This window comes from Hordeum vulgare, chromosome 6H (genome assembly GCF_904849725.1).
Source record: "Hordeum vulgare subsp. vulgare chromosome 6H, MorexV3_pseudomolecules_assembly, whole genome shotgun sequence".
NCBI lineage: Eukaryota > Viridiplantae > Streptophyta > Magnoliopsida > Poales > Poaceae > Hordeum > Hordeum vulgare.
This window is the reverse complement of record NC_058523.1, coordinates 311,372,229-311,386,946: the sequence shown is the minus strand read 5'-3', so window position 1 is coordinate 311,386,946 and position 14,718 is coordinate 311,372,229. Positions and strand designations below refer to the sequence as shown.

General features: G+C 49.4%; 1 long non-coding RNA gene across 1 annotated transcript; it reads left to right on the top strand.

The window, feature by feature from the left end:
• The first annotated feature begins 12,307 nt into the window (after positions 1-12,307).
• LOC123403383 lies at positions 12,308-14,073 on the top strand. The gene is made up of 3 exons (XR_006611463.1): positions 12,308-12,541; positions 12,625-12,839; positions 13,824-14,073. It is a non-coding gene; the product is annotated as an uncharacterized LOC123403383 (long non-coding RNA).
• Positions 14,074-14,718: the final 645 nt, after the last annotated feature.

Genomic DNA, 14,718 nt, shown 5'->3' with positions numbered 1-14,718 from the left:
CTGATTTTTAAAACCCCCTAGTGTCCCATCATAGAGAGAACAAATGAATATTCTATCTCCCATGAATGCCTCACCATCAGAGTTGACGGGGATGTCCTCGATGCCTATCGGATCATCCGGGAGGCTGACTCCTTGAGTGAACCCGACAAAGACACGACGTCGGTTGGCTTGATTTCGTCCGTGTTGGGCGTAGCGAGCCGGCTCTATGATGTTGGTGCATATGTCCAGCTCGTGTACTGGCACGCAGATTTTGTCAATGAAGATGTGGATCTTACCGAAAGGGACCCGGTACTGAGACTCGATTGAGTCGGCCTCATGGTCCCAGCCTGAATTGTCGATGTAGAGCTTGCCATGGTGGCTCTTGGTCATCTGACCAACCACGTAGCTCCTAAACCCTAGAAGAGCTCCCTCTGAGAACTCAACTCCACCGTGCAAAGGCTCCACGGTAGGCACCAACAGTCGTGGTTTTATCACGGCAGAAGTCCTCATGAAAGGACTTAGGTGTGGAGCCATCGCAGCTAGGTGGTGACCCAAAGGGGTTGCTCAGGAATGAGAGACAAGTTTACCCACGTTCGGCCCCTGTGACGGAGGTAAAAGCCTATGTCCTGCTTGTGTGTATATTGATGAAGATCTCGATTACAAGGGTGCGGAATCGCTGACCTAGCTCTTGAGGGTTTGCTTGTTTCTTACTTGATCTTTCTATCTCAAGGTCTCCCCTTTATATATAGGTGGAGGACTTGAGTTTACAATAGAGTCCGTGTCAATAAAGAACCCTGATCTAATCTAACACATACTTCCCTTGCTCCTCAAGGAAAAGAGGGTTTCCTGCGCCTTCAAGTTTAAGCCGGCCATCCAGACGCCGTCAATGAGCCGGCCCACATTGACGGGGGGATAACCCCAGGGTATGCTCATCGGGCCTAATCCTTCAGGCACCAGCGTGATACAGGGTAGAAGCCGCCTAGCGCACTAGCTCCTCCTTTGTCGGATGCGCAATCTGTGCCACCTAGGGACACGTTAGCCGCCATCCAGCTCGACGGCTAATCGCGAGCCGGACGGTAAGCACCTGTCCCATCACACCCCTGATGGGACATGGGCTCACTACTAAAGGCAAAAGGGCATCAGCTCAGGTACCATGTAACGATGTACGCGTGGCTACAGATGAGGCAGCCGTACCGGTGACCGGCGTCAGCTGCGACCTATCGGCCTCGCATAGTGTCGGCACGCCTCTGCCCGCTCCAATACGTGTCCCAGCGTGGCTACAGTGGAGGCGGTTGTACCGCTGACCATGGCTGGGATCCACAAGACGACGGCCATAGTGCGGCCCATGCCGTGCATGGGGAGCACGCACTAATCCTAGCGGCGTGCCGGCAGGCCCCAACACTCGATGGGAATCGACAGCCGGCGGGACTCGTAGACGATAAGACTTCTCACGTGGCCCGAGAGGCTGCCAGCTGGGTCCCCCCCAAAGTACCTTATATCCTTTTGAGGACTTCATCTATAAAACCGCCTGCCCCCCTCCATGCAGAGGGTCAGCCATTCTTAGGCACGAACACACACATAGGAGAGGGAGAACACGAGCGGCTAGTTGTTTCTTCCTCCGACGACAATCAGCTGAACGACCACTTTGTACTTCTCTTAGTTCATCAACCACTCCGGCGGGACTAGGGGTATTAGCAACCACGGAGGGCCTCGAACGTGGGTACATCGTGTGTCTTACACCGCTCGCTACCAATCTTTTTCCTGGAGCCCGCCTATGTCCTTTCAGCCCAAGCCACTCTCAATAAGCCTACCCATGGCATCTGTCGTGAGAAAACAACGATAGTTGGCGCCCATGATGGGGCTGTCCGCGGCACCGGTCGGAGTTATGCTCCGGACGGGACCCATCGGCAACTCCACCGGACGCCTCACGTCCGGACTGATCAGCATGCCCGTGGATTTGGCCCCCGCGGAGGCTTCCGCGGTGCTGATCGCCGGCTGTGCCTGCCCCACAGGCTCGCCCGCTGATCCCATCAACGATCCACATTGTGCTAATCTCACCATCGACGTTGGCAACCTCTCCATCCACTTCGGTGAGCTTCACCATGACGACAAGTGTGGTTGCCTCACTGTCGCACAGGACGTCGATGCTCTTTGCATGCTTTTTGGCAAGTTGCACCTTGATGATGTCCTTGCACCCGACGAGTACCCCAACGACGTAGTGGACTGCATTGATCCACCGGTGTTTGCGGGGTCTTCCGCCTTGCATGACGCCGATGTCTCCTCCACCAACATGAAAGTGATGGTCACCGGCTCCAACACTAGTTCGAGCTGTGCCCAGGCCGCGGCAGATGCTGGTGCCGCTCGTCTAGGTCCCTTTGACCTTCTACGCACCACCCCTATAGGGTTGAGCACCCCAATCGCACCATCTACCAATCTAGTTTCCGCCTAGACCGAGTTGGAGGAAGCTCACAAACATCTATTTGCGGAGGGCACCGCTGTTGCGGCTGCCAAGCGCCGAATGGAGGACGTGCAGCGCAAGTACAACTCTGCCTATGGTTTCACACTGGCTGTCGACAGGCCCGGCCGGCAGGGTGAAGTTCATAGCCGCGGCCGAGTCGTTGTCGACATCTTGGGCAGCAAGCTTCCCATCTATGACACTCCCGTGGCCAACATGAGGGTCGCCCAGCTTCCCATGAAGAGATGGGCACCATGAAGGCCGTGGGGCGTGAGAGGCATGAGAAACACGTTCGGGACCTCCTCGCTAATGGCAATGAGAAAAAGGGTTGCCTCGATCCTGATCACGCCTTCGTCCGCAACTTCACCGACACCTACAAATGCCCTAGCCGCCACCGCGAGCTGGCCATGTGCGTCCAGAAGCCCGATGAGCCCTTCGCGACTATGTCACGCACTGGACTAAGCTGCACAACTCCTGCGAGGGCGTGCATGAGGTGCATGCCATCCAGTACTTTATTGTGGGCTGCCGAGACGACACCCTCCTCAAGCACAAACTCATGTGCTCCCAGCCCACCACGCTGGCGGCGCTCATGGCCAAGGCGGACAAATATGCCACAGCCGACTATGCTATGCAGATCAAGGTCAGCGCGGCATACAAGCCTATAAAGCCACCCGCCATGACACGGCCTGCTGGCGACGACCGCGACGAACACAACAACAAGCACAAGTCTGACCAACCGGACCCACGACACGGGAGCAAGTAGGTAGCGACCGTCGAGGAGGAGCACCCGGCTGCTCAAGCCGACAAAGCCGCCTGGCAGCCCAAGCTCACCTTCTAGCAGATGCTCGACGCGCCCTGCAAGATGCACATCGGGGCGAAGCCGGCTACCCACACGCTCCAGCAATGTAGCATCTCGCAGCGCCTTGCCCGAGGCGAGGTCCTGCCGGCTCCTCGAGTTTTGGCTCTTGTGCTGGTTCTAGCTCCGGCTCAGCCTCCCCCCAATGACGGCGTCCTCCACGACCAGTTCCCCGACCAAGACGAGGCCTATGTCGGCTTCACCAGTGAGGGCGACGACAAGCACAACCAACGCCAACGCTGGCATGAGGTGAACGCCACGGTCCCCTCAGTTCCCCAATACATGCACTGGTCCAAAAAGCCGGTCACTTGGAGCCCGACAAACCATCCGGGAGTGATGTCGAATCCCGACAGCCACGCGCTCATCCTCGGCCCCACCATCGCCTCCAAGAAACTCAAGTGTCGGTTCTTGCGGGTGCTGGTCGACGGCGGTAGAAGCATCAATATTCTCTACCGCAACACCCTGCTCAAGTTGGGGCTCAAGGAGAAGGACCTGCAGCCTACCCGGACCGTCTTCCAAAGCATCGTGCTAGGGTAGTCCTGCTCTCCCGTCAGCAAGATCCAGCTATACGTCCTCTTTGGCGACAAGGCTCATTTCCGCCGCGAGTTAGTCTGGTTCAAAGTGGTGGATCTCGACAGCCCCTACCTCGCGCTGCTGGGCAGGACGGCTCTCGCCAAGTTCATGGCGAGCCCTCATTACGCCTACCTCAAGATGAAGATGCCAGGGCCCAAAGGTATCATCACCATCGTCGGTGACTAAAAGAAATCGATCGAGTGCGTGCATAATGGCAGCCGGTGGGCCGAAGCTCTGGTGATCGTGGAGAAGAAGAGGCAGCTTCGCCGGCTCGTGGCTTAGGTCACCGAGCAGCATGCCATGCGGACTCCCCATCTTAGCCGGCAAGCGAGGCCACGTTCGAGCCATCCAAGGACACCAACCAAGTGCCACTCGACCTGGCTAACCCCCAGCAAAGCGTCACCATTGGGGTCAACCTCAACCCCAAATAGGAAGTGGCGCACCATCGGAGAAGAAATCGCTCGGGTGCTCGCAACCGGCTTCATCATGTATATTTTCCACCTGGACTGGCTGGCCAACCCAGTCCTGGTGCTGAAGAAAAACAAAACCTGGCGCATGTGCATCGATTAGCCAAGCCTCAACAAGGCATGCCTAAAGCACCCTTTCGCCCTACCGCGAATTGATCAAGTGATCGACTTCACGGCCCGCTGCGATTTGCTGTCCTTCTTGGATGCCTATTCCGACTACCAACAGATCAAGCTGGACCCAGTCGACCTGTTCAAAACCCCCTTCATCACCACCTTAGGAGCCAACTGCTACACAAGAATGACCTTCGGCCTGAAGAATACATGCGCAACCTTCCAGCGCTGCATGCAGCGATGCCTCCTGCCGCATATCGGCAAGAATGTACATGTCTACGTTGACGACATCATCATCAAGACCAAGAAGCACATCAGTATCCTCTACGATCTGCGGGAGACCTTCTCCAACCTGTGCGAATACAAGATCCTGCTCCATCCGAAGAAGTGCGTCCATAGCGACGGCCTCGACCTAGTCTTCGGCGAGCATCCGAAGCACCCGAGCCCCTGCAGCAGTGCCTCTTCTTCCTCTTCCCGCGCCGATCTTCTTCGTCGAGGTGCTCCAGGGTGAGCGTCCCCTCCCCCTCTTCCTTCTCCCGTGCATAATAGGGCGCCTCTGTGCGTAGGTGTTGCCACCGTTGTGGTCGGCCATGGCAGGTAGCCGATCTACATATCCCCGCTGTGGTAGTCCACCTCCCGCCGCGCTAGTAGCGGGAATGGAACCCCCTTAGTTCCATGTTCCCCGCGGGCAGCTTCTAGCCGCCATTGCCGCCTCCTAGCTCGTCGGCGTTAGTTTCCCCTTCTCTGCAATTCGGCCTGGAGGTAGGAGATGACCGTGGCCTTGGCATATGAGGAGCATATCCTCCTTTGGTTCAGATTCCCCCGCGCTAGCCCAGTGGCGCCAGCCCCGCGCCTCCACCAGGAGGGCGTGGGTTCGATCCCCCTAGCGCTCCCCTTTTATTTGTTTGATTTGTTTTCCTGTGCAACGCCAGCAGAGGAAGTTTACCTCCTTTGTTGCCCCCTCTAGAGCCCCCCTTCTATTTGTTTGATTTGTTTTCCTGTGCAACTCCAGCAGAGGATGTTTACCTCCTGTGTTGCCCCCTCTAGAGCAGCCAAGTGATGCTAGCCTGGTGGTAGCTGGTGTGTATTGCTAGCAGGAGGTGGTGGGTTCGATCCCCCTCCTGCACCTTTTTCTTTTTATTGAATTTCCATGTGTATGTGATTGTGTATGTGTGTAGGTGTGTGTGACTATAGTAGATATAGATTATTGTGTGTGTATGACAGTGGGCCAGAGGACCCACATGTCATCCTAAGAGAGAGCCATTGCCAAGTGGACCACCCTCTCCATGTTTGTGTTTTTCCCGAAGTGTTGCATTGTATATTTTCATGCCCTGTTTAGAGCTTCATATTAGGTGGAGCTTTGATCCATTGTTGGTGATTCCTTGTTCGAATGGTAGTGGGTGAACCCCTCTACAACATGGGGCATTCATTTTGTTCTTAGGTTTTTGCATGTGCTTATTACACCTTGCCAAAGTGGGCACTTGTCTGAAAATGACAGATTTGTGAAAACCTGTCAATTACACTAAGTCTGGGAATCTGGAGTTATTTTCTTCCCCTATTGTGTTGTTCATATCTGCTCCTCTATTGGGAATTAGCCCAAGCAACAAACTAGTGTTTGTTTGCTGTTATGTTTGTCTAGGTCCCTGTCAAATTTCATGCTTAGAATCCTCCTGTAGATATCATTTTGGAGGGTGCCAAAATGCTTCAGAGCATAAGCAGCTGGTGAAAATCTGTAATTTTCACTAAGTCCCAATCTGTTTTATTTTTTGTCCAAGTTAGAGGTTGTAGATCTGCTCATGGGTGATTCCTTTGCCTTAGAGTTTTGTTAGAGGAGGTAATGTAGTTAGATGGCTTCAGTTTCATGTGTTGTATGAATTATTTAGAGGGTTGTAGCTGATGTGGATCTTGTAGTCAAAGTGCTATGCTGCTGTTAAAAATAGATTGTGTGCCTAGATGGTTTCAGAGCTTGTGTGAGCAATGGTTGATGGTGTGGTATGTTCTCAAGCACCATTCCACTTGTATCTTGATTCTTGACCACTTGGCAACCTGGTTACACTAGTGAGTACCCATTTAATTGAGTTTGCGGTTGTTTTGAACCCGTAGACCTTCGTAACTTGTTTTGTAGTTTCCAGTTGATCAGAGACTCCGTTCACGACGTTCTTCATATGTTTTTGCATCATTTTCTCGTGATGCATATGATTCTGCCATGTTCATGCATGTCAAGATAAATTAACATGAGGTTCTGTCCAGAATATAAACAACTCAACTAATGCATGTGAAAGTGACTAGATTAGTGGTGCATGTCTTCTTCACACATGGATCATGTTGGTTGTTGCATTATGTTTTGCTGGTGTTTGTTTGTTGTTATCTTCTCCTTGGGTAGCACCGGGAACGGAGGGCGAGTATGTGGATTCTGGAGAGTTCGTGGAGGATGAACAAGAGCAGTTCCAGGCTGAAGAAATCACAGGGAAGATGACCGTGACCTTGACACCGTTTCTAGCTTTGTTATACTTAGAATCATGTTTCCATCATTACATGCTCGCTGCATACCACATGATATATATATATATGCCATCTGTCTTTGCCATGAAACCTTAAACACGTCCCTCTCCTAGCAAATATTGTTTGGCTAAGTAGGCTTGCTCAACCTCTAATTGATAGCGTTGCTAGTTGCACGTGCCAGCTGGTCCATGTGATAACATGGGCATTTTGATATCATTATGTTTAAACTACTCACTACTGAAATTCAGAAATTTGCCGTCTGCCAAGGCAGACGGCAAAGGGGGCAACCACACACGGCAAAGGCTTTGCCGTCTGCCCCCTCATGGCAAAGTAGACGGCAAAAAAAAATCCGGTGAAGAGGCTCTTTGCCGTCTGCTTTCACAAAGCGGACGGCAAAGAATCTTTGCCATGAGGGGGCAGACGGCAAAGTAAATGGGACGGCATATATTGCAACGTCCCCGTTAAGTGTTAACGGCAGGCCTCCTCTCTTTGCCGTCTGCCTTCCCCCCTTTGCCATGTGTTGGCAGACGGCAAAGAGGGGAGAGAGAGGGGGCAGATACCCTCTTTGCCGTCTGCCTTCAACCCTTTGCCATGTGTTGGCAGACGGCAAAGAGGGGAGAGAGAGGGGCAGATTCCCCCTTTGCCATGAGCCTTCCCCCCTTTGCCATGTGTTGGCAGACGGCAAAGAGGGGAGAGAGAGGGGGCAGATTCCCCCTTTGCCATGTGCCTTCCCCCCTTTGCCATGTGTTGGCAGACGGCAAAGAGGGGAGAGAGAGGGGGCAGATTCCCTCTTTGCCATGTGCCTTCCCCCCTTTGCCATGTGTTGGCAGACGGCAAAGAGGGGAACCTGCCCCTTTTTTATTTATTTTTTGTTATATCCAGCATTTTTAACAATAATCAGGATATATATATATATTTGACATAAATAAATTTCTTTCCGTACTCATAACCATATTAAAATAACTCTGATCCATAATGCATACATATTATACAAGTTGCATCCGTACCAAACCATATATTACACCAGTTTCATCCACGTGCATACAAAGTTTCATATATTCATATACTACAATAGTTTCAATACAACCCATGGTACAAGAAATCATCTTCAAGCATTCCATCAACCAAGCTTCCCGTGAAGTGAAGGTAATCTGCAAAATGACAAATAAGAAAGTTAGAAAAATAATACTAGATGAAGTAGTGTATATATAGGTTATTTCGGAGAGAAATTAGCTAAGTATAGACAATTTAGGAGCTAACTAATCTAATTATGTCATTTAGGTGGAACCCTAGCTAACTATAGGTCGTTTTGGAGCTAACTTGGGTAAAATAGGTCATTCCGGAGAAAAGAAGAAGGAGAAGGAGAAGGAGGAAGAAGGAGGAAGAAGAAGGAGAAGTAAGAAGTAAAAGGAGGAGGAGGAGGAGGAGAAGGAGAAGGAAGAGGAGAAGAAGAAGAAAAGAAGAAGGAGAAGGAGAAGGAGGAGCTCCTTCTCCTTCTCCTTCTCCTCCTTCTTCTCCTTCTTCTTATCCTCCTCCCTCTCCTCCTTCTTCTCATCTTCTTCTTCTTCCTACCTTTCATTTTTCCTCTTTCTTCTCCTTTTGTCCCCTTCTTCGGGCTAAATTGGCTAAGAATGCCTTTTTGAAGAAAATTATGTCATTTTGAGGATAATTAGCTAAGTATAGATCATTTTTTATTAAATAGGTCATTTTGGAGCTAACTAAGCTAATTATGTCATTTCGTAGGATAATTAGCCTATTTAGCCTTTCTTGGATGAGTCTAAGCTACGTAGAAGAGGAGGAAGAGAAGAAGAAGTAAAAGAAGGAGGAGGAGGAGGAGGAGGAGGAGGAGGAGAAGGAGAAGGAAGAGGAGAAGAAGAGGAGCTCCTTCTCCTTCTTCTCCTCCTTCTTCTCCTTCTTCTTATCCTCCTCCCTCTCCTCCTTCTTCTCCTCTTCTTCTTCTTCCTTCCTTTCATTTTTCCTTTTTCTTCTCCTTTTGTCCCCTTCTTCGGGCTAAATTGGCTAAGAATGCCTTTTTGGAGCTAATTATGTCATTTCGAGGATAATTAGCTAAGTATAGGTCATTTTTTATTAAATAGGTCATTTTGGAGCTAACTAAGCTAATTATGTCATTTCGTAGGATAATTAGCCTATTTAGCCTTTCTTGGATGAGTCTAAGCTACGTAGAAGAAGAGAAAGAGAAGAAGAAGTAAAAGAAGGAGGAGGAGGTGGAGGAGAAGGAGAAGGAAGAGGAGAAGAAGAAGAAAAGAAGAAGGAGAAGGAGAAGGAGGAGCTCCTTCTCCTTCTTCTCCTCCTTCTTCTCCTTCTTCTTATCCTCCTCCCTCTCCTCCTTCTTCTCCTCTTCTTCTTCTTCCTTCCTTTCATTTTTCCTTTTTCTTCTCCTTTCTGCCATGGAAAGATCTTTTCTAATTTGCAGATCAACTCCGGCGCCAACTCTTCCATTTCATCTAGCACGCCAGGCGATAGTTCTTTCGCACAAAGAGAACGGAAGAAATAGCTCAGCTCTGCCAGTACTAGCCATTCATCCTCAGGGATAAAGCCACGCAACATCACCGGCATTACCCGCTCAATCCATATGTGCCAATCATGACTCTTGAGCCCAAATATTTTCAATTTCTCAAGACTCGCTCCCCTCTTTAGATTCGCAGCATACCCATCGGGGAACATCAACCGCATTTTCACCCACAATAGCATTTCCCTCATAGCTGGCCTTTCAAGATTGAACCATGCCTTTGGCTTCGCTATGCTTTGCTTTCCTTTCCGTTCTCGCAAGTTTTGCAACGGTCTATCACATAGAGCCTCCAGGTCGATTCTAGCCTTAGGATTATCTTTTGACTTCCCCTCTATGCCGAACAATGTACCAAAAATGGCCTCCGCAATATTCTTTTCAGTGTGCATCACGTCAATGTTGTGTGGGCAAAGGAGGTCTTTGAAGTAAGGGAGATCCCATAAGCATGACTTGTGAGTCCAGGCGTGTTCCGTATTATACCATTTGAAGTATCCTGGACGCAAAGGATCAGGCTCGAGAGCGTTTAACTGATCAAGGGTCTGTTGGCCTGTCAACGCAGCTGGTGCAGTGTTTTTGACAACTCTACCTTTGATGAAATTCTTCTTGTCTTTTCTGAACTTATGGTCAGGATCCAGGAATTGTCTATGCATGTTGAAGCAAGAATACTTGCGACCAGCCTGCAGCCAACGGAACTGAAGAGCTGCCTTGCATGTGGTGCACGGGAACCTTCCATGCACACACCAGCCAGCGAATAGCGCAAACGCCGGATAATCATGCGTCGAGTACATGTACCACACATGCATTTTGAAATTTGTTTGGTAGCCGCGTCGTAGGTCTTGATCCCATTATCCCAGGCTTCTTGCAACTCATCCTTAAGCGGCTGCATGTACACATTCATATTCTTCCCCGGATAGTTGGGCCCTGGAATTATCAACGTCAGGAAAATGTTCTTTCTTCTCATAATCTCTCCGGGTGGCAAATTTAGTGGAATGACAAATACAGGCCAACAACTGTATTGTGCTGCCGTCATACCATACACATTGAACCCATCCGTGCTGATGGCAACTCTAGGTTGCCTTGGATCTTCCGATTTATCCTTATGTAATGCATCGAAGTGCCTCCACGCAAAACCATCTGAAGTGTGTACCAGCATCTTGTTCCCATCCGCATCTAGTTCGGTTCTTTTGCCCAATTTGTGCCATGTCATCTGTCTGGCCGTCTCTTCGACCATGAAAAGACGTTGAAGTCTTGGTACGATTGGCAGATATCGAAGAACACTAATGGGGATTTTGGTCTGATTCTTCTCACCCATGCCGTTGTCTACCACAATATACCTGGAAGAATTGCAAATGGGGCAATAGTTCAAGGCCGCATACTCAAGCCTAAATAAGGCACATCCATTCTCACAGGCATGTATCTTCTCATAGGGCATCTTAAGTACACGGAGGATTTTCTCTGACTGGTACAGGTTTGCAGGCAGTACATGGCCTTTGGGTAGAAAGCGTCCAAATATCGTCATCATCGCGTCGTAGCATTCTTTGCCTAGGTTGAATTGAGCCTTCAGAGCCATTACTTGCGCGATGGCATCCAGCTGACAAAGCTCAGTCTGCTCGTGGAGAGGACGTTTTGAAGACTCCAGCATTTCATAGAAGGCCTTTGCAGATTCCTCCATCTCATCGTCCGAATCACGAGCATCATCAAAGTCTTGCACCATGTCTTCAATCCCGGTACCATGCTCGTCGGTGCGACGACGAATCACCTCAGCTCTGGCACGTTGGTCAGACTCACCATGAAAAGTCCACACCGTATAATTAGGCGTAAAACCCCACTTCTGCAGGTGTTTACCCATTTCAAACTCTGTCTGCTTTTTCCAGTTGTCGCAGTTGGGACAGGGGCACCATGTTTTATGCTGGCCATTTGCAAATGCGGCTCTCACAAACCTCCTGGTTTTTGTTAACCATTCATGGGTCATGTCTTTCTGACTAGGCTGACCAGTGTACATCCAAGCACGATCACTCATGTTGCCTAGCTACCTATGGGGGCACAAGAAATAAATATATAATTCATCATCTATATTCATACGCTAATCAAGTTTGTCAGTTTTATTACGTCCATGCAACCTACACGCCAATAGGTAAAGATAGGTCCTAATCCCACCCGAGTATGTGTAGACTGGGTTCGTTTTCCCATGCTCTGCTCCAGATGCGACGCAGAATTTCGACAGCACCTCCCCGCTGTTCTCCTGATACACGTCTCGGCAATAAGCAGAGAGGATGTGTACCCGGAGAACAACAGGGGAGGCACTGACGAAATTCCGCATCGGATCCGGAGCACAGCATACGGGAAAACAAACCCAATCTACACATACTCGGGCTGTCCATGGATAATGTTGGACAATTCGAAAGGATGGCGGTCATAAATATGCAAAGAAATGCATATTTATAGATGTCGCCCTTTCGAACGGGAGACGCATACTGGTCACGCATACTCATGATTGAAGAAACCTATAGCTAGCAAGTTTCATCGGCACGAAGACCGGGACAGAGCAAATTAAGGGGGTAGGAGGAGAAGTCATTTTTGCTCACCAACAAACGCAAGGACGGAGCTCGTCCAACGCACGTGGAGGTCGTCGAACAACTGCACATTGAAATTCACCCGATCAACACAAATATGATGTTTTTATAATTAACATAACTATATGACCTAACTCATAACTATGTGGGTCAGTGTCATCGGGGGTCGAAGGTCACTGGCGTCGGGGGTTGGGGTCTTTTCGGTCAACAAGAGGCCGAAGAGGTGTCGGGGCTCGGGGGTTGGGGGTCAGTGGCGTCGGGGGTTTGATCGGGGATTCAATTTTGTTTTCTATGTTCTTTTTCTAGCATGTCCTTTGATGTGTTGTGTTCTCCAGAGATTCAATCATCAATCTTCTCATGTACAATCTTGGGATACTACATGGAGATCGGGTCCTAGCACAATTTTAGGCACGTGCTTAAGATCTAGACTGCAATCCCAACATACTCAGTTCAGAAAAGAGATGGTTTTGGGAGTCCGCTTTGATAAACTGGTGATAGGTAATATCTGAATGCATTGATTTTATACCTTTGTAACTATGCGTTTGTCCCATATACTAATTTTCTGATACTGTAAATTTTAGCATGGCATGCCATCTAAAATATCTGCATCCGGTGAGGAAAAGAAGAAAAAGCAATGACAGAATAATTTATATAGTTACAGAGCGGATGCATTGATATTTTTCTTAAGAGTAATATGAGGAGTTGAAGGAATCCAGGTGTGACATTTGTTCTGATGGAACTACTAGTCATAATCCAGAAGACAAGGGCACAAGGGCAACCAACAGATGATAAGAATGTAAGTTTTCTTCTTTTTTTGAAAAGGAAATAACAATATAAGTGATTATGAGCACATATTTAATTGATAATCTGCTATAGAATCTGCTAGCTTAGACATAAAACCAGTTTTTACTATGGATATCTATGACCCAAAATCTCAGGACCGGCCCTGCCGCTGTGCCGTTGAATTTTGACGAAGAAACAAGAGACACAGTTTGACTAGAGGTGTATGCCCATACGTAGCCTGTCAGCATCGCCTCCATGCCACTGCGCCTTCTATGGAGTTGCGTGTTTATCGTACAGGAACTTCTGTTTGTTGGAATCAGAAACTGCGTCATTAGATTCTAGTTCTTCTGAGCAAAATGGAAGCTTGTTTCCTCTTCCATTTCACTGAATAAATCATATAAACAACCATTGATTAAATCATTAAACTGTGACTGAACTTTCCATCTATAGGCTTTCAGAGTTAATTATTTTATTCTGGTATGGAGTGTTTTTTTTAAAAAAATTTAGTATCTTAACAGTTTGTTCTCTTGTCGTTTCAAAACACCTTTCTCTTAAGAAAGGAAACCAAACCATGTCTCCTGGTATGTTGTCAAGGGCTGTTTGGATGGGCCTGTCATCATATATTCTGGAAATATATGATCTGTGGTTTGGACTGTGCCCCCCTTGATTTGATGATTTTGACTGCATTTACATTGTTGTACATGACAGCAATATGTACCATATAAAACTATTTGTAATGCGTAGAAAAACTGTGAAGTACGTTTCACCTGCTATGTTCGTGTAACCTTGATTGGATGGTTATCAGCTGCTTTCTGGTTACTGCTAATAGTCGGTTGAATATTAACATGAGCTGCTAGGTTAAGCACTAAAGAGGCTGCCAACAATTTTTTGACTTATTAGTTGACCTCTCTTTTCCCCGCTAGACATGATTTTATTTAAAGAAGTGCCGATCTTCCTTACTAAGAACATTTGTAATGTATATTGGTTTATTTTGCAGGTAAAGATTTGGGATGATCGCAAGTTAGCGCCTCTATCGATTCTAAAGCCACATGATGGTCAAGCTGTTTACTCAGTTGCCTTTCTTACAGCACCTGAGCGCCCACATCATATAAATCTCATCACAGCAGTATCAGCAATTTAGGTCCCCGGTTCATCTTTAGATGTCGTTCGGAAAGAAACTTATCTTAGTCTCAGAAATATTTTCTTTTTTCCTTCTACGATATTTGTTGCAGCTTGCTTTATATGACAGAAATGCTGTGCATCATATGATACTGGAAAAATCATGGTAAAAAACTATGCCATCTAAAATTCAGATGTACACTAACCTTGGTGGCTGCTGCTTGTAGATGGATGGGGGTTGGCTGGATGCAGACTTGACGGAGGTGGAGCCCGACGGCGACTCAACGACGGAGGCCGGACTACCGGAGGCGGAGCCGTCAACGCGCCCGCAAGGGGTGGCTGGATGCAGTACTGGATGTGGAATTGCGGAGCCGCGGGGGAGCGGGTCGGAGGCGGAGGGGAGGGGAGGGGAGGGACAGGGAGAGGGCCAGCCGTCGCCCGCCGGACCTGGAATGGCTTACCGGCGGCAGACGGGACGGGGCCGCGGCGGCAGACGGGGCGGGGCGGCAGCGGCGGCGGCAGACGGGGCGGGGCGGCGGGGGCAGACGGGGCGGGGCGGCCGCGGCAGACGGGGCGGGGCGGCCGCGGCAGACGGGGCGGGGCGGCCGCGGCAGACGGGGCGGGGCGGCGGCGGCGGCGGCAGACGGGACTGGGCGGCGGCGGCAGACGGGACGAGCGGGTCAGTTTCTTTCGTTTTGAGCGGGTCAGTTTCTTTCGTTTTGAGCGGGTCAGTTTCTTTCGTTTTGGTGTAACGCCGAGAGAGAGCGCCGTTT